The sequence below is a fragment of the Carassius gibelio genome, chromosome B3 (assembly GCF_023724105.1).
Source record: "Carassius gibelio isolate Cgi1373 ecotype wild population from Czech Republic chromosome B3, carGib1.2-hapl.c, whole genome shotgun sequence".
Classification (NCBI taxonomy): domain Eukaryota; kingdom Metazoa; phylum Chordata; class Actinopteri; order Cypriniformes; family Cyprinidae; genus Carassius; species Carassius gibelio.
In genome coordinates this window covers 13,646,819-13,669,390 of record NC_068398.1, presented here as the reverse complement: position 1 = coordinate 13,669,390, position 22,572 = coordinate 13,646,819, and the positions used below count along the sequence as shown (strand labels likewise).

The following is a 22,572-nucleotide window of genomic DNA, read 5'->3' as shown; positions in this document are numbered from 1 at the left end:
TAAAGGCACACATTTTGGCACAAAAAAATGCATAACAAAGCTGCTTAAAAGAGCATTCTCTCTCTCTCTCTCTCTCTCTCTCTCTCTCTCTCTCTCTCTATATATATATATATATATATATATATATATATATATATATATGTTATATTATGTTTGGCAGCATTGCATGTGTGTGATATTGCTTTTGCACAACAATTCAATAAACAATTTTATATTGCATTACCTGCAAACAAACAAAGCTTTTGATGAAACACCGAGCAACAAATACACATGCATTTGTGACATTTACTAGTAATTTATAAGTGGAAGCTGTTTCAAAGTAAATCCTGCACCTTGCATTTCAGTACAATAGTGGTGTTTTGTTCCAGAGTGCTTTAAAAAGAGAGAAAAAAAAAAAAACTAAGGAACGGTTGAGTAAATTATTCAATGACTCACTTATTAAATTTTTTGAATTAATAAGCTTTTTGTTAAGTTATTTGGTTTCAATTTGTGCCTTTATTAGAGTAAACAGAATAGTAAATCACATGTAGCAATAGTATAAGAAAGGAAACAATATCAGGCAATGACCTCAAGCCAGGACTCAAACTTGGCTCAAAGTGCTACTGCACCATATGTCAAATCTGTGCACAAAAGAGTATGGCTCTGATTGTCAATGAAATTCGAATGACTTATAAACACATAAAAACAGTCAGCTGCTGACGTAAAATGTAAACTGTAGAAAGAGCTGCTTAAAAGTAAAGAAATACTACAAACTAAATTAGTTTGAAACAGCGTGTTCTACACTTTCATATTTCGTAGTTGCACTGAATTGTTTTCTCTCCCACTGGGCGTAATGCACCCTTGTCAATATGAGACATAATGTTATGAATTAACATTTCCATTAAGTGTATTAATGATGTCCTGGTGGGAGCAGTGTACTGTATCGATTTCCATTTCAAAAAGAAAAAAAAAATGTTCTAAATAAAAGCGAGCAGTAAATTCAAAAGTGAAATCTGTAAATACCTCCACTACAGAATGTGTTCATAAAACATTTTTTCATACACTTCACCCTGATCTGACTGTCCTCACACAGGCCATATTTCACTCCAGAGAGAATAAAATTTCTCAGATGAATTTATGATTAAGTGGTGACAGTCCGATGGGAGAGTGAACAAGAAGCAGGGGGGGAGACTTCAAGCAGTGAGTGTGTGATAAAAGTTTTATATGTCACTCAACGCAGCTCAATTTTCTACCCAGCTGATTTGGTGTAAACCGAGGTGATATGTAAGCTATGTGCCTTCAGAAAGCACCCTTCAGCTTCTTCACAGGTTAGAGGGAGGAGCTTCTGCTCCATCTCCCAAGGGAACATCTGACAGAAAGGTTCCTGCATATTTAACCAGGACTGTGCTCCGCTGATGAGATGAGTCCTGCTTTCACCATGCTCTTTTCAGCACATTCCCTCCCTGGGACACACCACTTCATGTTGGGAAACAGAAAGGCCAAGTCAAGAAAAGCATGTTTGTGTTTTTTCTACATATATATTTAATGTGATGAAACCAGCAATGGCTGCACCAAGGCTCATAAGGTTGGAGATTTCTGGAGCAATGTGAGTAATGAGAGGAGAAAGACACAACCGCTCTAATTAAAGTACACAGGAGAAAGGCACGAACCACCAGTGATAAGCATTTAAGTGTGAAAATACGATCAGACAGTTAGGGATACAGTTGTTTGGATATAATAATAATAAAAAAGGGAATAAAATCCCTTTTCCACTCAGGGAGATATTCCCCACTGTTTTGAGTGTGTGCAATGTAGATTTCTATGGTGGTCAGAAGAGATTAGAGTTTTTAATCAGACACAGATCTTATTGGAATATCAAATAGAATTAATTGGATTTTCTGCCTTTTATAACATGATTAATATGCCCAGCCCTCGTGGTTTTAAGCAGCCGGGTGCCTTAAGAGGCTCAGCACTTTACTGTATTTTCAACAGCATACTTCACTCTCATGGGTGGAGAAGAGCAATAAAAGTCAGACTCATAACAAATAAGGTTGACAGCGTATGAACTGAGAGGGTTGATTAATTCAAAGGTCATAAGTCATAGCTAATCTGGTGAATTGTGTAATGTTAATCAAATAAGATTGGGTTTGGTTTGCATCAGGAAGGAGATCACTTCTGTTATTGCCTGGCCTATTACCTGAGCACATCCTTGGAGGGATTCATAGATTCAGTTATTACATTTAGGAAATTCGAACGAATGAAGGAAGGAGGTCTGGGTTTGTTGGGGGTGCATGGGGAGGATAGACAAGGCAATGGATTTCTTACCGTGAAGGTAAGAGTAAGCAAACAGCAATTTGTTTGCTTACTGTGTAAGCAAATGCCACTTTCCACAATGATGGTACCAAATATAACTTGGAAAATAATATATATTTTTTTAAATAATATAAAAGGCTACTTATGTAATATGTTTTATTTTTTTCAAACATGGTATCAAAATTCAGCACGTTATAAGCAATAAAACTTAGTCATTAAAAATAAATATAAATGAAAATAAGGACAGAATAGAATCAGTTTCAATGGGTATCAGGTTTGCAAATTTAAATAAACTAATTTAGGACCTAATGTTATTTTTTTTTTTTTTTCACAAGCATTGCACACACATTAAACATCATAAATATTAAATATAAATAATTTATTTAACTGGATATCAGTCCAACAGATTATTAAAATTACATTATCGAATGATATTCCTCACTGGATTTGGTGAAAAAAGGTAAAAACCTTTGAAGAACGTAGGAGAGGTAATTTTATATATATATATATAAAACATGTTGTATATATATATAAATGTTCAGACTAACATACAGCATTTGATGGCAGCTTTTTGTATGCATTTATGAGGGAAACATCAACAAAAAAGAAAAATTAGAGCAATGATTCACACAATTAAATTTTAAAAGCCTTTTAAGAAAGACTACACTTTTGGCCAAGGCATAGCCTTCTCATGTCAAGCCAACAGTAACATCCTCTTCTATCTTGTCCAAAACTGAAAGCCTTTATTTTCATACTGTACCTATTCCGTCTTTAATACTTTTTTTTTTAGACTCAAGAAAAAAAAGAAAATTACTGCATCATACTGTAGCATCTCTGCCTTTTCATTATTTGCACATTTCATTGATTGGCTTTTATAAGCATGCATGTTAAATATTGCATTACTAATCAATCTACAATTTTAAAAGCCTCATTTGAGAATGGCTTGTTCATTTAGTATTCATGAAAACACTTTTCATTTTATTTCACAGCACACAAATAGACTTTGGGCTTTCACAAAAAGGGGGAAAAAAAATTAGGCAGGAGTATCCTACTTTACCTCCATCTGATATATCTGTAATACTGGAGTGTGCCCAGTTTTAAATCTAGAGGATGTTGTAACAGCATGTACACTTCCTCCATGGCTCTGTAAAAGTGATTGGATCAGGTGGAAGTAAATACCCACAGCACGGCCTGATCACGTTCTACTTTTTTCATGCTTTTCTACTCAAGCAGAACCCAGAGGAGATGTTCTCACGTCTTTAACTCTCTTACTGCTTTCTGGCTCAGGTGGTCCAGCGCTGAAGTGAGAAGCTGTAATTGGCACGCAGTGCTTCCGTGAATATCCATATTTATCTTCAGGATAACACCTCACGCGCACTGCAATCTCCAATCCCATGGTGAGAAAGTGCATTTCCCGCTCTCTCTCTCTCTGTGTATCTATAGTATCTCTCTCTCCTTCTAATCTTTTCCCGCCTTCACAATAGGTAATCAGTGGGTCATTCTGATTGGCTCAGAAAGCTGGAGCTGTTTAATGAGAGACAGAGGGCATGTGGGAAAGAAGACAACAGGTGGAGCATCAGTCTCACGCGCCGCAGCTGGAGAGGCACCTCTGTTTCTACCAGCTGTCGGGTCTGGATAATAATCATTAAAACCGCAGGCCTGCAAATCATCTTCATACAACATGAGCAAGGCTGCCGTGAAGGACTCGCGTATTATCACATCATTTGGCGAGAACGTTTTCACACGAAAACGAGGGATGGGTTTTGATCATTTTGCGGCATTACTATTCTGGAGTAACATGCCAACGTAATTACTGAAATCCACCTGGACTTTGGCTAAGCATGTGAGCAGATGGGGGAAGAAAAGACGGTTGAATGAATGTCACAGTGTAATCTGAATTGGGATGCCGTAAAAGGCTTTCTTAAAGCTTGGCATGCAGTGAGGTCGAATTTATTGCTAAGGGCACACAAATAAACTGAGACTAAATTGATTTAATTCAGTAGGTGGTGCTGTGTGAAGTTGTTGCCCTGAAAGCCCAATGCTACGTCCACCTTCATTAGGCTGCAATCCATCATCATCGGATTGGCCGCTTTTGCGGAAATGACTAGGCAGAGGTCTACATGGCTGGGACCACTCAAGGCAAAACAACAAGTGACAAACACAAACACTTTTTAAAAGGCTGCAAAATAATCTGTAGATTTCTGCTGTTCTGTTTCACCTTTTCCCTTAAACAGGTCTAAGAAAACCATAGGAAAGAAAAATCGCCAGTGAGATCTCTTCAATATCCCAATTGTTTCTACTAGACAACAGTGAGATTAAATCAAGAAAAAATGCTCAAGTCTCCCTTTTGTAAGGTTTGTCTCCTGATTTTTTATCATGCATGTCCCCTCTGGAGGTTCAAAAGAGATATTTTTACGAAAATATATTGTTGTGAAAAGATGTAATCCAGAGTAATCACAGTACGTAAGGCAATTCAAGAAGCCTTAGGTGAATGTGCATGAACTTTGAGCTCTCATATGGCATTGCATAAGAAACCATTATGCTGCGGTGTTAAATATACCCACATGTGCTCAGGAGTACTTCAGAAAACCACTGTCAATTACCACAGCCTGCTGCTGCATTAAGAAATGCAACTTGAATCTCAAATAGTCAAAAAGACGGTGGAAATGTGTGCTGTGGTCAGATGAGTCCACATTTCATCTTGTTTTTGGGGAAAACAGACATTAAATAGTTCCAAAGATCAAAGTGACCATCCGCACTTTCCATCCAGAATTAATGACAGAATTATTTTGGGTGAACTATTCCATTAACACTTATAGTATCCTCAATTCTCAAATCATTAAATATTTTAATGAAAAGGACAATTGATGTGACAAAGGTCAAAATGCCACTCCCCCAACTTTTTGGGATGGTGTTGCAGCCATCAAAATTGATTACCAAATACAGTTAAGTTGGTCAGTGACATTGTAATTTTTTTTTTTCTTCACTTTTTTCAAATACATAAAGGTTGAAAAGAATGGACAAATCACAAATTATAGATTTTTATTGCTGTTTAAAAAAAAATGTCCCAACTTTGTTTGGAATCGGGGTTGTAGATAGATAGATAGATAGATAGATAGATAGATAGATAGATAGATAGATAGATAGATAGATAGATAGATAGATAGATAGATAGATAGATAGATAGATAGATAGATGCTCAAATGAAACAGAACTGTGATCTCAGTAAAGTCTCCTGAGTTATGATGGAGCAGCCAATGAGCAATTATATCTTCCTCTGGGATATCCTTGGATGGACACTCCAATAAAGTCTGTGCTTCCTAAATGACCCAATCATTAATGCAATTAAGATGTCTGCCTCCAATTCAAGAGTCCCTGAGTGTCTGTAAAAATCTGGATGTGATACTGAGGCAGATTGTCACACCAGCAGGCTTATATCAAGCCACCAGCTCATTACAGAACCAATATGGAGCTTAAATCTTTCAAGAATAATATATTCATATCCAGGTGCACGTGAACCTTGAATGAATGAAATTAATGGTAATGGAGGTCTGAGCAAACAGAGGTCCTATCCACTATGTGGTGAGAGAGTCTAATTGGAACGTTAGCATACAGCGTGGCCAACAAACTGTGTGAATATTGGCACATTTTTAATAAGTAGATGCTAGTACTGTATGTTTTCCGGCAACTTCAGAGACAGTTTCTATGGTAACTGTGCTCTTTCTCTCTGCACTGTGAGAGAATATCAGTTGGTTTCCAAAGATTTCTAATGAAAGTAATGGTCTTTAATCATATGACCTCTTAAGTAGACATCAGATAAATTATATAAAACAATCCCCAGCCCTTAATTATGGACAGACGCTTACTGTGAGGTAAGTACAATGCCTGTGCCAGCCAAAAGTTAAATTTATGGTCCATCATGGCAGAAATGCTTAGAGGCCCTTAAAATCTGATGCATTAAAACTCATCTTGGCAGCTGGTACAGTCTGCAGTCAATAGAATTTAAAAGACATTTTACCTAATTATCCTCTGAACTTTGAACAACCATATGAGTCCATAATGTGGGGGGGGGGGGGGGGGGGTTAGTGCTCACTAGCAAGATATTGGTCATAGAAGTCATGCCCATATGGCTTTGTCATGTTCTGGTGCTCTTTGGTTGACATACGATGTATTAACAGTGGCAGGTCCTTGTTGATTGTGTAGTCACGCAGCATCAAAAATATTCCAGATTTATGCTAGAGAACCCTACATTGAAATTGTTCCTCTCTGTTAAGTATCAAAGCTATTTCACTGAACCAGGACATAGACAGATGGTTGCAAATGTCTAATTGAAAATGTTTCCTCAAACTCTAAGCATTCGTCAGTGCAATATTTATTTATTTATTTATTTATTTATTTTGGAAGGAGTACCATTGACAAGTTGCATGAGGAATGTGGGTCTGTCATTTCAAAAAAGAAAGAAAGAAATTTCAGTCACTATTTGCTCAACCTCTCTATCATTCCAAAGCTCTATGGTTTTCTTTCTTTTGCAGAACATGGAACAAGATATTTTAAAGAAAGCTGGAAATCGAACAAAATCTTGGTAATTCATTGATTTGCACTGTATTTAAAAAAAAAAAAATTAAATACAGTATTTAAAAAAATAATAATTATACAATAATTAAAAATAATAATAAAACAGACATTTCTTAAAACATCATATTTTATGTTCCACAGAAGAAAGTACATTATGCAGTTGTTGAAAAGGCATCCTTCCTTATAAATATCAAACTCTTAAACCTTAATTCATAAAAACTGTTACATTTGAAGGGAATCACTTCAAATGGCATTTTTTATGAACAGAACAACAACAACAAAAATTATCAGAAAGCTAATCAGTGAAGGGGTGCACTTATTTGTTGAATATATGACTTGTATTTTAATGTGTTTGTGAATAAATATGTCATAGACCTACATGTTCTTTCAAATGACCAACATTACACATTTATCCGTCTGCCACAATCTTTGAATTTGCAGTTCAAGTTTTGTGTAAATGCCCTGGTGGCAACCGACAAAAGAACACAACACGATGTCTCAAAGGGATGGAAAATATTTGATATCTGCTGTTAAATGCCGCCGTTTGGAAAGTGCCAAGTTCATGCTACCGGTGTGCTTGAATAAGGACCGGGCGACCTGCCCGACTCAATTCTTTGTGATGTTGTCAGAGAACAACATTCTCCCGTACACTTCTCACCACGAACAAGATAAGTCTGTCAGAAATAAAAGGAGGTGGTCTCTCTGTACGCGATAGGTCTCTGCACATGGATAAATTGCCCCGCAGATTCAATTGGAGAACTGATGGGGGGCTGATGGAACAGAGGGAAACTGGAAGAGTGGACTGTTTGAATTGTCATGTGGGCATGAAGCATTATTTACTGTGATGAACAAGCCACACAGTCAGATTATAAATGAGCTTTTCCCCAGGAGAGGGTAAATAGTGACACACTTGACACAAAGACAGACGTGGTGTTTGCTTTCGCAGCCTTTTCCTCCTTTTCAGCCATATGTACGGCGCCGCACGATGAATGATATCACCTTTGTCTCCCATTTCATTTCCTCAGAGACATCCTCAGATTTTTGTCAGTTTCGCAGAATATCCCAATCGGTTCAAATTGTCTTCGGTGAGCAGACGAAGACATTAATCAGATCTGCAAGTATGAGACAGTTTAAGGTTTTTTTTTCCGTTCCAGAGGCCAGAAGCATTCTCTACCAGATGGTAGTTTGGCTGTTTCCATGTACCCGCACCTGTTTCTCAATTTATTTCTACAGTTCCTTTCTCAACACATTTCTAATATCACATCCTATCCTGTCCCACTAGGCAATAAGTCAAATCTTGAAGCGTGACAAACAAACCGTTTCCAGTGCTACAAGTTTCCAGCCGTCTTGATTCCAGAAATATCTGACGCATTCGTTTTCTCCATAGAGATTTAGAAATATTGTTTAATACATACTGTAGCTCCAGTCATGAACTAAACCAACCAGCTGTGAGATGAGTCATGGCATTATAAACTTTTATTTGAAGCAAAAACTGTTTGGAAAAAAGGTACGTGGTGTACTTAACATTTTTACAGGGCAATGAAATACATAGCTAATAAACACTCTGACTGGTGTAATCAAATCGAAACAACACAAAAATATTGAACTATATACCTACTTAGCTATTGATTCATGGTTTAAAATCCCTGATTATTAGTATGCAATACAATATATTTAAAATAATTGTAAGATATTCTAATACATGCTCTTTTTGCAAAGCTTCATTGGCCTGAATGGCCACTGCTGAGCTATTTGGTAGCAACGGCTTCCGTGATTGGTGGATCAAAGGTGCTCTCCTTAGGATCATGGGTAGTGTAGTTTTTCACTTTGGAAATACGGGAATTTGATTATTAAATGCTTTTTAGCATTCAATCCATTATGTAAAATCATGTTCCTCAAAATTAATTTCTTTATGAAAAAATTCAATATATAGGATAGGAACTTTCTATCAACAGCACCAACATCAATACTATAATTCTTGCCATTATTATATGTAGAATTTACAAACATGCTCCCCCAGGTTATCTTTAAATACATATCCTACTACTAAATTATCTCACAGAACCAAAAACACTGTATTCACAAACAGTGAAGCAGCAGATAGTTCCTTCATGAAAAGATTTGGTAAAATGCAGAAATAGAAAGAATATTGGTGCCCTTGAATGTCACAGTGAGGGACCAGCTGAGGACAGGGAGCTCTCTCTTTCAGCCAAAAGCCTTATCACGCATTGCACATGGAACTACTGGATTCGAGCTTTATATTGAGATTCCACCCTGAAAGACACGTACGTATGTGGATTGCTGCCCAACAAGTATTATTTTGGCTTTGGAACAGAATCATTGCATAGGCCTTGTATTTCCCATGTGAACTAATTACAGTGATTGCAATATGGACATTTTATTCAATAGGAAGCAATTTTACAGTTTGTGTGTGTGTGTAGTATATGCAAGCGTCAGCTCTTGCTTGACATGAAGAGTGATCAAGAATATTGATCCTGTTAAATACAATGACACTGTGACGTCACCCTGACTAAAATTTAGCCACCATGAATTGATTTTGAAAACAATTCTAATTACAATCAATGTCGACAACAGTTTTTGCTGCTTAATATTTTTGTGGAAAATAGTTTGGAGGCAAGGAAGAATTATTATTATTATTATTATTATTATTATTATTATTATTATTATTATTATTATTATTATTATTATTATTATTATTTAGGTGCACTAAAACAATCAAAACACATTACTAATTTTATAAATTATTTCTATTTCAAATAAATGCTGTTCTTTTAAACTTTCTATTCATCAAAGAATCTTAAATAATAATAATAATAATAATTGTTTCCACAACAATATTATACAGAAGAAAAAAAAACAATTTTCGACATTTATAATAATAAGAACTATAATTAATAATTGAGCACCAATAAAAACTGATCATAAATGAACATCAAATCATCATATCAGAATGATTCTGAAGTATTATGTTACCCTGAAGATGGAGTAATGATGCTGAAAATTCAGCTTTGATATCACAGGAATGCATATTTCTTATATTTTACAATATTGTTGTTTTTACTGTATTTCTGATCAAAGAAATGCAGCCTTGCTGAGCATACAATACTTTTTCATTAAAATCTTAGCATTTAAAAAAAGAAAAAGAATTATTCCCACATTATTGACCAACATGTACATATGTAATCACACACACACACACAATTGTTATAAAAAAGAGAAGCTCTCCACAAATTGTTTTCCTTTCATTTTAATTGGTTCCCAAAAGCACAACTTGTCCTAGTCTTTGTTTTACGTCACATAAACTTCACATTTTATCAATGCAGCAGTGGTTTAAGATTATACTGACCTCATAACCCCTAAAAGCACTGCATTCTGATTGATATCTGCACTAAATGCATATCCAACAGCCAAGCACACATGAAAGAATGACCGAGAAAGAGAGAACTCTTTGAGGAGAGTGGCTGGCTGCTCAAAAACTCAATCAATAAAAGAACCTCTGAAGTGAGCATTGACAAACCTGTTATGTATCACCAGCTTTAATGGATTCTCATGCATAGGACATACATCAAGTCAGGGTGCAGGCCTGCAGGTATACAGCATGCTACTCTGTATCCCGACCTCTAATTACTTCGCAGGAGGGATGACGAAGACGAAAGAGGGGTAATGTTCAATATCCCTTATACTCTCGAATGTGGAGCCTGATCAAGGATTTGCCCATAATAAGACTGCCAGCAGCAAACTACACGGTCATTTCTTGCAATGGATATTAATACAACGTAAAAAAACAATAACAAAAAACCACATACGACTGTATACATCGTTTACACACACACACACACACACACACACAAACATATATATATATATATATATATATATATATATATATATATATATATATATATATATATATATATATATATATATATATATGTATATACACACACACACATAAAGACAGGTAAATGTTTACATCAAAAATGTAAGCTGGACTGATTCGGTTATTGTTTGATTGATTTAGTTTTATTAATTATTAAAGCATACATGAAAAGGAAGTTGCAATCGCCTTTTCTTGTAACATATTTCAATGAAATGGCTTCTCTAAAAATAATTAGAGCTGGACTTTATTGGATTTTGTGATCTTAATTAAAAGAGAAAAACATCTCTTTTGAGTTCATTGTTACATCATATAGTGTTTTGACTTAATTACAAACAGTTCATGCTGTGAACAAGGTTCTGGATCTTAAAAAAAAAAGAAAGAAACTGACAATACACTGAATTTGCACATACTGTCCAGAACACATCTAATTGTCACATGCACTCTCTGTAAAAGGACTGTATCACCAACCATTCCAAAACACTGGTCCCACAACGTTATCTTACTCTGTTAGCTTTGAGAGCATTATTCGTGTTTAATACAGCTGCGACTGACAGTGACATCTGCGGCGTTGGAGTTGCAATCTCCAAAGCAAACACCGCTACGGTGCTTGCAGGGTTAGAATGGGCCATACCGCTAGGTAATGGCTAGCCACGCGGTTAATGACTCACACAAGCTGCTGATTCAAGGTGAAGCTGTTAATGCCGTTTGTGTGCTTTCCAAGAGATACAATCGCAACAACTATGCAATCTTTGCTTTGCTAAATTGAAATAAAACAGCACTCAAGGGCAAAGGCTGTGAGGACATCAGTTTTCTAATTTCAGCTTCATCTGCAAAATCCAGTCACTTATTTAACACATTGTTGAGGCTCCCGGATGCTCGCTGAAACCTCCATTTTCTCCTTTCTGAACATTTGCTTCAGATGTGAATTACTTGTCAATTTCAAGCTGTCCCAAGGGTCAACGCTTGTTGTCAGCTTCCAATCAGTCCCTCCCAACACACCGATGCATTGCTGCCAAAAGGTATTGTGTTCGGGACAAGAAGAGTAAAAGAGAACCTCAAAAAACAGCCTAGCCTTGAATCTCCATGTCACTTTATTCAAGGCCCTCGAGCATTCAGGTATAGTAAAAACCTTTGTTTGCTACAAGACATATCCAGCTGCTAATGTGCGCTGAAGTGCAAGGGACATTGCCACAGGCTTACAACATCTCCATCAATTTAAAATCAAAAGGCTGCCATCTCAATGTGTAAACAAGAAACATCTATCAAAAATACATACTTCATATCACAACGAATCAAAGCCCAATATGCCACTTCAGTCCAACAGCCTCTCAAGGGTGTTCAGGACCACGGATAGCCCCTCTTTCCCTATTCAGCCTCTGCCGCCTCACTTCTAGGATACTGGCATATGAATAAAAATAGGTTTCTTCCAGTCTCATCTAGTCATGACACATTCCTGAATCATACCAATAGGTCCATTTGCTTTTTATTGTAGAAACACCTTTTCATGTATAATATCAGCTATGTGTAAGTGCTGAGCTGTAAATTTCCTAAAATACAGGCAGAGATTTGGTAGTTGCATGCCTACAATTAATTTGATGCATGCCTTAAATTTCTATATATATATATATATATATATATATATATATATATATATATATATATATATATATATATAACAAACTCAGCCTTAATAAAATATACATCCGTCGGTCTGTTCATCTGTCTGTCTGTCCACACCACAGCTGAAATAGACACAGAAAAACTATAATGAATTTTGTTCTAACTGATTGCTATCAATGTTTGCTTCTGCTTCACCTATGCAAGTCTTTTCTTTTACTCTCCTCTGTTTTACTTGATCATGGTGCTTGTCTCTCAGAATGATCAGCTCTGAACTGTCCTTATCTATTATCAACACACACTCAGTGGTGCTGTAAAAGCCTTCACCAACAATTGCACTTGTGTTTTATGAGTCTATGTATTAAGTGAGCACATTGGGTGGCTACATAATTTATCATTAATTATGCCTGATGAGTGAGTGCTGCAGGCATAAAGGATGCTTTTTATAAAGCCAAATAATATGATATTAATATGAGCGTTGCTTTTCCAACACTGCACAAACAGATGTGCCGCCTTTTCACCCTCATCTTGCCATCTTCCTCTATGTCTGTCTATCTGTATGTCTATCCATCTCTCTCTCTCTCTCTCTTTCTCTGTATCCGCGGCACGATTGCTCTCTCCTCCACAAAGAGCCTGGCTCAGACACCTTGCATACAAAACAGCTGACTCAATCTTCAAGCTGCATAATCAAGATAAGAGAGACGGAGAGAGAGAGAGGAGGGGACAGACGTACGCATCTAACAAATGATGTTTTAGTTTTTGAACCAGCACAGCTCTTCGTTGAATGTTAGGTTATGCTTAAGCACCGCTCTTGAGTAAATCCTTCTGATGAAAGTACCAAATGATTAAAGCGAGGGTGGAGATTCTCTATCTGTCTGTAGTCCGTCCAGTTCAGTCATTCAGTCATTTATGCTGTATAACTACTGTATATCTTCTACTGAATGATCTTTCAGAAATGACACATACTGCACAAGCACTAAAATCCGAAATAATAATATTAATAATGTTCATGTTTATTCTGATCCATGGTTTTCAATCAGGGGTCCCTGAAAGTACTGTACTGGGTCCTTTGGCAAGATATTTGAAGAAACATATAAAATGCATTTTCTATTTCAAGAAAATGTTACCAAGAAAATACCCTTGGGCAGAGCCATATAGAGTGAGAGTTGCGACAACTCCATTGACTCCAATGGAACGCTTTTTTTACAGCAATGGCGGCTCGTGGAGCCTCTAAATAGTTCCCGGAAGTAGCAGCAAACCGATGCCGCGCCGTAGAGATGCAGCAGAACAAACCGTTCGCGACGCACTTTTAACAGGTAAGACGTTTAAAAAATAAGATTGAATATTATCAGTACACCTTAGTAACAATAAATTGCAAATTAAAACCTTCTAGTAGATTATCACTCATTAAATGAGTAGATTTAAGGTTTGTTATCAGATAACTAACAGATTAGGCTAGGATTGGAGCTGAATGAAGTTAGTAACGAACACCCTAATAATTGTAAAATCTGTTCTCATAATTCAGTTTCATCCATCGTGTTTGCAATTAGAAAAAAAGGAGTATAAACATATTTTTTTTGCAGGGTGGGGAAAGTTACTTAACGTTACATAGCCTATTACGTTAGTTCAATATAACGTGTGACAGCGGTGAGTGGAAGTGGTAAAAATGAGGTTATAAAGTTTGTTCCTTATTACACGTATTAAATTACTTAATAATAAAATGCACCCTATTGATATACATTTAGAGTGAATTGAGTTTGCAAAAACATGGGTGGAGTGTTTTTAGTCATTGTGATTCATTTACTATTACCTGTCTATATTATATAATAAAACTGTATTATATACTTAAACTTGTTAGTGTATAAAAGTAACATACTGTAACATTCTGTGGGTTCTGGTGGGTGGAGGATTAGTGGTGCCACTTAACTGTTCTGGGATGGAGCATCAGTGAGGATGCAGGTCAGGAGAGCTGAGGGGACCTTTTTTTTTTTTGATAGCTGAATTTTCATTATTTTTCTTAGTGCTGCCTTTGCATTGTTTGATTTTTTTTCTTTTTTTTTTTTCTGGTCTCTTACATTTTTTTTAATAGACCCAGGTAACTGGCTGATGGTTCAATGGAATGCTGGCTGACTTGCTGCTGGTTGACTGGGCAGTGTCACCTGTCCCTGTCTCTCCTCTCTAGCCATGTCCTTTTTCTTCACTCTCACTTTCCCTTCTCTGAGTGTCCTTGTTCTTTTTTCCTCAACCTTTGAAACTGATAGAGGTAGAATACATGGTTTTGCTCATTTTAAATATTGAAAATATCACATCACTTTACTAGTACGAGTTTGTACTTATTATATATGAATCACCTGAAATAACAGCTGTAATCAGTAGCCATTTCTTGTATGTTCACAGGTCTAGGGGTGCATCGTGGAGCAGGGCCCTCCTCTTTTTGACCACAGGACAATGTACAAAGATTGTGGGAATAGCATCTGGTCTCAGCCTACTCTTGAATTTTTTGGTCATGACAAATTGCTTTGCCGCAATTTGTCTGCATACTGACTTCAGTTTAGTTTCCACACACACCTTTTTTTTTGTCTACCCACATACAGTACATATCACATGGTGGTTAAATGCACAGTTATAGGTAACACTGATGACTCCCTGCAATGTCTCACCATGAGTCTCAGCTCCCTGGGTTTTGCAAGGCTTTGCTTGTTCCTTATTTCTAGTAAAACATTGTCAATGTAAAAAAGTGCAAATAAATTTAAGTATTATTACCTAACAATTTTTTGTTGTTGTAATTTTTATTTGTATTTAGATTGCTCCTGCTGACTTGAGCCAACCATTATTTTCTCCTCTCTATGTCAGCGGGGAAGCCATACATTCGCACACCTTTCTCTGACTGAGTGGAGCAACCCCATGCAGCACAGTAAACCACGGTGGAGACTATGCAAGGACAACATTAAAGAAAGGACACATACAAAATGCTTGTCATGCTATTACATTTATTAGAAATGTATTAATGAATTGCTGTAAATAGTTAATTGTATAATTACAATTTAAAATAACTGTTTTCTATTTTAAAATGGAATATACTCCTGTGATGCCAACCTGAATTTTCAGCATCATTACTTTTGAATGGCAGTGTACATGTTTATATACGAGTATGCTTAAGTTGTTTTAAACCTGAATATATTGTGTACATGAATAAGTATTGTAAGAATTATACTAGATATAATAGGTATATTATTTATAATACATAATTATATTACTATATGTAATTGTAAGAATTATAAACAGTAAGCTTCATTTTACATTTATTTAACATGCTAATTACTGCTGGTAACTGTTAATTGACCCATAGTGCGGAGCGAGCTGAAAATCACCTGTCACCAGCCTGTCTCTGTACTACCTGAAAGTCATCAATATGACATGAGTTAACATGAGATCAGTGAAAAAAAGGACAATATGTAACGTAAAAAGGCAACAGGAACCCGTGTTTATAAAACTTAAGGTTAGCCTGAAATACGTTTTTAAAATAACGGTAATTGAACACTAATCCTCAAATATTACCCGATTTGATATTTTAAAAACAACATCGCTGTAACTACATACTCATGCTACGTACATATGTCAGTGTGTTGTATAAACATATAAAATAAATGCATTTATTGACTCCTTATTACCAGAAATCGCAGTTCTGTCCCTCTACTCTATCAGTTTGAATGGCCGCCAAAGCACTTCCTGGAACTATTTGAAGTCTACACGAATCACGTGACAACCAAACATTTCGAACTTCCGTTGTCGCAACTCTCTCTCTATATGGCTCTGCCCTTGGGTTGGCTCAGAGTCTGGATAGGATCCCTGTGTTCTATAAAAGCTGAAAATGCCTGCTTCAGATGAATAACATTCATTATTTTAGGCGTCAACAATACTTTTAAACCTGATATTGACAAAGCAACACTGCTATATAAGTCCAATATAATTTAGTTACTTTACAGTTTGTGTATATGTATATAAACATCAGGCTTTTAAGAACTCGGAGAGTGATTTATAAGCCTCAAAATACAAATGCTTTTATTGAAAAAAAAAAAAAGGTTTGTTCTGCCAAAGAGCATGTTTGTCCTGCCAAATGTATTTGCTTCTTTTGAGGGGGATAGGTGCTTCACTTACAAGCTAAGACACAGTCACTCCGTTTGCTGATCCAGTTCTTACTGGAATACACTGTTCTGAGTAGCATGACGGACGAAGCTCTTTTCTTACGATGTGTTACTCGATGACCTAATACGCTTAGTATCTTTTAGAGGGTGAGTCTCAAAGTTTAACTGTACAGTTATGTCAGTCAAGGTGAGGAAAATCAACTACATATCCATGTTGGATGCACAGATTTCACTGTTTAAAGCACGCAGAACTTACATTTCGCAGATAACTGGGCATTTGCACTGACTCCAAGTCCTGTTAAACGAAGCAGGCTCGGTCATTTTTCATGTCTTCTCTTTTAAAGCTTTTTAACTCACTAAAGCTGGTCCATATATTCATGAAATCTTTGGAAATGGCATACTCCACAGTATGTCTACGTCACACATTCAATCTTAACTCAATTATTATGTCTCTGAATAATTTATTAGACTTCCAGAGTCAAATGATTTCTTAATTTAGCAATCCTAACGTGCGGTCCTCAGAGAGACACCCGTGCACTGGATTCATTCAACACTACACACAACTGGTAATAAACGAACTGCATTTTTATATAGCTGAAAAACTTTCAGAGCTCTGTCGGCGTAAACGGACACAGAAAGCTATTATAAGCGTATTTGCTATGTACAGATCGCACTCACGAGATTCACTCAAATCTACTGACCGATGACTAAAAGGGCGAACAGTTGTCAGTTTTACGGCTGAAGGCGAACTCTAGCGGCAAACCAAAGCTTTCTGCTGTCCAGGGTCCTGAAACGATTTGCGACATTCTGTGGATGTTAGCAAAAGCACGAGATATTAGTGCCTATAACATTTCTAAGTGAGACGCTTTTGAGTTCAAAAAGACCTAAACTAGCAAGCATTAAGTGTCCACTTGCTGAATGTATCTTAGAATTCCATATATTGCCGCTCAAATGCATCACGTCAGTATTTGTCAAATAATTCCATGCAGAATGTCAAATGATTCCAAAAGAAACGCGCTCACAACTCGCGTGTACGCCGACATACACTCAAGCCTTAGTGCAAAACGAAGCGAAGTAATGTTCATTTAGAGTCCGTGTAGGTTTCACTGTCAAACTCAACACATTAGAAGATGCATTAATAAGTTAGACAAGTCATGTCGAAGCATTTGTTGCAAATACGCGGAGAGAAGCCACATGGATAACTTACATGTCTCAGACTACACTTGCGCTCCTTTCATTTCTCGTCCGACAAAACCAACGTTAGAAGCGATGTAGATGCGACATTCCAAAGCATTTCTCACTTACCTCTTTCGCAGAGCGAAGCAAGAGTCTCTCCGTAACCAAACCGGGGTCCCTATGTCACCATGTACCCCCTTGACATTCTCTAAGAGGCAGTAGATATCGGACAAGGGTTAAAAAAAAAAAATCACGCGCGCACACACACAAGGTTCCTCTTGGCCTCGGAATAAAGAGAGCTGCAGCTCCTCACTGCGTCAAGCGCGATCCTCAAAGATCCATTAAAGAGCGAGCGATTAATTCAAGGCAGAGCCTTTATGTATTCCGCACAGACAGAGACATGGCAGAGTAGTTTTGTCAGTCATAAAACGAGCGACAGAGCCTTATAACTGTTTCCAGTCATTTTTTTAGTTGAGTTGAGAAGCGGGACTTGAGCACTGCTCATCCACAAGTCCAGTTGGGGCAAGGTTAAATCTCATAATAAGATTGTAGGTTACTGCGAGGCTATAATTGGTGTTGGGTTCGACACTAAATAGGGCTGTGTGCCACGTGAGAGAACAGTTTGGTTCAAAATGTGAGATGTTAAAACACTATCCCTGTATGCAGTAAGCAACTTGCGAGTTATTTAGGGATTTGTAAATCTACTTAAAGCAGCGCGAGGAGAGCATACTGTAGTCTGTGTAGAACAAAAGCTTTGGCAATGCAATTATATTCACGCTGCTGGTCGAGGGATGAATATTTAGCTCGTTTTATTCCTTAGCAAAGTTAAAGCTACAACTATACTTGCTGTGGAGGCTACTGGAAACCCATTTTTTTTAAATTGCGGTACAGAATTATTTTATACAGACAATCGGTTCACGATTCTTTAACGGCAATATATGGTGCACCCTACTAAAATATGCACTGCTTTTCTACTAAATAACTCTACAGAAATACAGCGCGACAAGCATCGCTCGATTTTAAAACGAATGTCTCAGAATAAGGACTGCTTCTTTATAGTTAATCAGAAACAGCGCGGTGCAATCGCCAAACGAATGAGTCTTGGGAGACTGTATTGTCCAATTATCGAATGAACGACTCCTAAGAGCTGGTTCTTTTGGTGATTCAAAAACGCCTATGACTCAATCGGGGTGGTTGTTGAATTAATCTGCCACAGTGACTGAATCTAAACTGTAGGCTATTACTTCCGTCATAATCTGTTATGTTGTAGCTAAGGCTCCGTGACTCTTGTGTTATCAGTACACCTTCTGACTGATTGATATCCCAACGTTCAGTTAAAAATAGATACGGTTTGTGAAAGAATGAGCATATTTTGTAGACAGGACCAGTTGTTGAACTGCAAGAAACGTAAACTCATTTCTATTGCTCTAACAAATCTCAGTGATCTCATAATTTGGCATGATTTTAATTTTTCCTAATTAATTTGCATACAAGAATCCTTAATGGAACCACAGTTGAGATAGAATCATTAAGAGGAATCACTAAATTCCCATCCATTGTCCACAAATACAGGCAGAAATCTCAAATATAATTTTAACCGTTTCTTGCTGGAATCATGGGGAGTGGAAGGAGAAAGAAAGATAAACTAGGCTGACATCTTTGCATGTGGACTTCCTGCAATTGGGGATACAGCACCTATCCACCACATCCTCCAAATGCACTCAGTCACAATTTAAGTTTGGTAGACCTTTTGAGGTATGATTGACAGGCATTCTTTTTTCTTTGTAACCTTGACTCTCTGGAGGCAGTACTTGGAGAAGGGGGCAGCAGGGAGCTGTGGGCTGCTGCCTAAGTGTCTGGCACAGGATGGATGCATTGTGGAGGCTGAAGATCCCCAGCTCTCTGCAGCACTCATAAAGAAGCATGCAGGCACTGAGTGGGCATTCATTGGTAGAGAGGTGCTGGTGATCTGGTGCATTACCCACAGAGTGGCCAGGCTTTTGTGTGTGTGTACCTGCTGAGGAGCGCCGGTCCGCACAGCTGCAGGGATAGGGCTGTCAGCACTGACTGCTCATTAGAGTGGGCAGGGTGATGTGACGTGGCGAGGTTAAATGATTGCTATTCATGTACTAGGTAGTAGTCAATCAGAGGTAAGATAATGGGTGCAAATTGAGCCCTCAGTAAGTTATATGCAACACTGCAAATGTTGCAAAGTCAATGTTTACCATAAAATAAGAAGTGTCTTGAGTCAGACACATTTTCACCTTATTGAAATGTAGATTTGCTTTCACAAATCAAAACAGCTGAAGCTATGTTTATGTTAGGAGGGTTATCAGACCTGTAATTTGTATCTGTGCTAATGAATTCCAGCTGATTAGTAATGAAAGGAAGAGCTTTACTGCTAAATACCTTCTGGTCTGCATGGTAGTAAGTGTAGGTTAATTGCATATTGTTAAGTGCAAGTAAAACTTGCCAGTTTGGAGAAATGTAGCTTTACATGACTTGCTCACCAAGGGATCCTCTGCAGTAAATGGGTGCCGTCAGAATGAGAGTCCAAGCAACTCATAATTACAGTTTGTAAGAAACATATCCATCATTAAGATGTTTCAGCTCTAAACCTTAGCTCCTGGCCAAAATATAAGTCCATAATATAAGTGCCTTGTTGTTCTCTCACATCAAAATAATAAGAAATATTTCCTAATAAGTATTAATTTGTAAACAGTGCTCAATCTCTGCATATTTCCCCCTGATTCAGATGAGATTACTTTTTTTTTTTTTTTTTTTATTGGAGAAATTGTTATTCTTGATAATGGATTATATTTTGTCCAGAACCTCAGCTTTAAAGTTTAAAGAAGCAACGATTTAAAGTTTTAATTAAACTCTTACTGATGGATTTGTTAAGATTACTTTTTGATTATTTTATGTTTTTATCAGCTGTTTGGACTCAAATTTTCTCATGGCATTAGCACAGTTTCATCTCGTGATCTATAGCCTAACCATAAAGTCTTAACATAAACATAAACTTTTTAAAAGCCAAAAATAACTAAAAAAACAAACTTAAATATGTCTTTTACCTTTACAAAAAAAAAACATTAAACAGCACTTCATTTCAACATTTATTCTCATGATCCATCCCTATGCAAAGCATGCTGGGAACTAGAAATCCACTGCCCAGTTTCAGTCAATGCAACGTAAATGATTCATGTAGACCCAACACAACTTAAGTTAACATTTTGCAAATGTATTTCATTTATCATAATAAAGTTGAGAAAATGACAATGAAATGCAAATGACAATGAAAGTTTTTTTTATTTTTTTTTATTAAAGATTTATGTTGTTTTAGCTTATTTTATTTAAGTAAACTGAGCAAACATATAAAATTATATATTTTTTCATGCATTTACATGCATTTTACATTCAAGTGATCAAAGGAGGCATTTTAGGATATGCACATATTAGACAGCAACTGTTCAGCTTGAATCAGAGTTGCACTGATTGGAAATCTCGGTGAACCTATTTTGTAAAGCAGAATGACAGAACAGATGAATCTGACTGATTAAATGTGATGCCAATCTGGAGAGAAGAAGATGCACATAGACACAGCAAATTGCCCATTCACCTACAATCAGTCTACAAAGCATGAATATGTGATTCTATTATATTTGCGCTGAGCTGTCTAAACTGAGGCTAAATATTTTAAGTAGCTGTCAATATTATAGAGAGCAGACTCTAATGTCCATAAATGGGTTTTGGGGAGAGGTGAAGACAGGCTGTTAGGTGAGTTATTGGTTGTGATTTATTCAAATCCCCCATTTATTTGCTAAGCCTATTAGATGGCGAGGAGAAAGAGGAGGCTAGTTATAATTCTGAAGAGGAAATGTTTAGTGGCAGTCGATATAATGGAGCATCTGCCACCCCTGAATATGGCAGATCCATCTTAACATCTGGACTATGGACAGATGCCTGCAGCAGTTCTCCTTTTGTTTGGGCAATGTCAGAAAGATGAGACACTATTAGGTCCAGTTTTTTTTTTTTTTTCAAATGCATGATTTAAGCCCCGTAGTAGCAATGGCAGACCATTTGTTTAAGTGGTTCAACATTTTTCCTTCACAGCAGATGTGGATGATTGCCTTTAGTGGTGTGAAGTGCTCATTGATTACAGATTTTCATGCCATATGGGCCCTCCATGATGTTTCTTTGTAGGGCAATTGCTACTATTTCCATACATCGCAACTGGAAAATGTGACTTTCTACTTGAATGGGAAAGTGAAATGTAAATGTTATTATTACATTTCTTTTTTTTTTCTCTCTCTCTCTGGTGTTATTGTCAAAATTGGATTATGCAAATCCATGTTTAGGGGATTAATGTATTTAAAATATGAGATTCAAAATTACATTCCATGAATGACTGTGGTCTAAGTCTGTTTATGTAACAGTTTGTGCGTGTTTTATATTTATATACTGTAAATGTATTTATGTACTGAAAATTTTAAATGCAACTTTTTTTCCTCACAATTATCTAATTTGCAGACTTTTCTTCTCAGAAAATGCCAACAATTTTGGAATTTTGAGTTTATATCTCAAAACTCAGACCCCACCCCCCACTCCCCCAATGGAATATTCCATGGTGAAAAAAAAGTTTCCATATGTATGTGCTTACTTCATGAAGACACACCATCAGTGTGTTACATCTCTGCCTAAGAATGTGAAAAAAGGTGGAATGTCTTTGATAAGTGTTTTGTCTTGCTCCTCCCTCTAAATTTCAGTGTCTCATGAATAATGCAACAATATGACAGCCGGTATAAATGTTACAAAGCAATGCAAGTCGGTGAATATGTAACGTTCCCTGTGAGTTTAAGCGGCGCA

General features: G+C 36.8%; 1 protein-coding gene and 1 long non-coding RNA gene across 2 annotated transcripts in view; one reads left to right on the top strand and one right to left on the bottom strand.

Moving 5' to 3' along the window:
* Nucleotides 1-18,245, bottom strand: part of LOC127952388 (protein ELFN1-like) — a 95,858-nt gene extending 77,613 nt beyond the window's left edge. Inside the window, exon 1 of the mRNA XM_052550798.1 lies at nucleotides 17,836-18,245. The gene's annotated coding sequence lies outside the window, so the exon portion shown is untranslated. The remainder of the gene's footprint in view (nucleotides 1-17,835) is intronic.
* On the top strand, nucleotides 13,535-15,155 carry LOC127952400 (uncharacterized). The gene is made up of 2 exons (XR_008152930.1): nucleotides 13,535-13,701; nucleotides 14,783-15,155. It is a non-coding gene; the product is annotated as an uncharacterized LOC127952400 (long non-coding RNA).
* Nucleotides 18,246-22,572: the final 4,327 nt, after the last annotated feature.